The sequence below is a fragment of the Trichechus manatus genome, unplaced genomic scaffold (assembly GCF_000243295.1).
Source record: "Trichechus manatus latirostris isolate Lorelei unplaced genomic scaffold, TriManLat1.0 scaffold00064, whole genome shotgun sequence".
NCBI lineage: Eukaryota > Metazoa > Chordata > Mammalia > Sirenia > Trichechidae > Trichechus > Trichechus manatus.
In genome coordinates, this window is record NW_004444000.1 from 5,753,445 (window position 1) to 5,755,371 (window position 1,927).

Below are 1,927 nucleotides of genomic sequence, written 5' to 3' on the forward strand. Positions count from 1 at the left end.
ACTCACTGGAAAGTACTCTATTGCTTTGGGAGTATGACCCACTCTGTGCTCATCCAGGGCCTACTTGGTGTCTTGGTGCTGTTCTTGGCACCAAGGGTGTTAGCATGAATTCGATAGCATCTTAATCTTATTCTGTTAACTTTGTTTGTGGCTAAGGACAACAGGAAGTCAGAGAAGGGAGCAATTAAGTCAGCCTGGAGGTCATGGAGAAAGCATCCGAAAGGGGGTTAACATGAAGGAAGACCAAGGATTTCTTCCCACAGAAATGTAGAGAAAGAAATTCCAAATAGAGAAGCCACATGAGAAAAGGCATGGGGGAATATATGCTTGTGGTACGTGTGCAAGTCGGTGAGAAGTACCAGAGCTCAGAGAGCAGGACGGAAGTGGCAGGCATGTACACAACTTCTGCTTCCACCTTTGTCCTTTGCTTGACTTTGTCAGAGCTCCCTGAACCAAACACAAAAGTCTGTTGCCCGTGGGGCCATGGCTAGTGAGAGCCTGCAAATTCCTTTAAAGTACTAACAACAGATGGTGAGATGAGAGATAACTGGGAGCCTTGAGAGGAAGGGTGTGGGGCAAGCTCCACAGAGGACGTTAGTACATGGATTGATGGGGTTCTCCGTGTTTAGAACCTGAACCTGTGGCAGAGTTAGAAATGAGTGGAGTGTTGGCGGTAGAGGGCAAGCTGGCTCCATCATTCTCCAATTGAGCTGAGATCCCCCTCCCTCATTTTTAACACCTCGCAATATAAAGAGCAGAAATTTAAAAAGAAAGCCAAAGATGACAGTTGTGGGGTAAAAAAGGTGTGGGAAATATGTGAAGAACAGAAGGCTCAGAATTCTGTTCTACTGTTAGTAGCTCATGAGGTGTCTGCCAGCCTAACAACAATAGATGGCGTGCGGCAGAAGCAGACAGGAACACGGTGGACACAGGGACATAAGGAGTGGAGGTGACACCATCAGTGCCTCTGGTGGCTTGGGGCATGGTCCTTCCATGTCCAGCGTGGGAGGGAGAGGTGGTCCCCAGCTGTCAGGATGCATTTTGAGGCCAGGGACCTGTCTGGCTTTGTTTCCGAGTTGCCTCTTTCACTTTTCTCTGTAGTGTTGACTTCACAGACTGTGACGGGGATGCTGACAGCAAAGTACTTAGCACTTTTAAAAGGAGAAAGTGTTCCATAAGCCTTCAGTGAAATCACTGTGTCACCTTTATTAGAAGGCAACATTGTATTGCTTGTTAAGTGATTCCTTGAAGGAAGATAAATAGAAACTAGCCACAGATTTTTATCTTATGAACAAGATGACCTCTTATCATTATCTAAGCCCATCTGCAACAGAGTAAAATAGAACACTCTAAGTTGTCCAGTCTACATGTCAAGTTCTCCCTAATTCTTTGGCCACCTTTTCCCTCCAAGTCCCTGGGTGGACTAAACAGTTAACACCTTCAGCTGCTAAGCAAAATGTTGGTGGCTAGAGTCCACTCAGAGGTGCCCTGGAAGAAATGTCTAGCGATCTACTTACAAAAATCCATCCATTGATGTTCCTATGGAGCACAATTTTACTCTGATGCACATAGAATCATCTTGAGTCAGAGTCAACTTTTTTTTTGGGTGTGGGTGTTTTTTTTCTTTGGTAGTTGAGAATCCAACTCTGTTTTTATGTCTACAGGAAGCTCAGCTCTCCCTGACTTAGAGCTAGTTGAGTGGACTGCAGCATAGTACCTGCCTGAGCACCATTCCAGACCAAGCATTTCCTGCCGTTTGGGGAAGTCAATCCGATTGCCACAATATGCCTTCCCTCCTTACATCAGCAGATACTTGCCTGTTTACCTGTTTGTACCACACAGCTTGTGCCACTCAAGGAGAAGCAAGGAGAGTCTTTCCGCAGTGATACAAAGCTGTGAAAGATGAGCAGTTATTTCTGGAGATGAC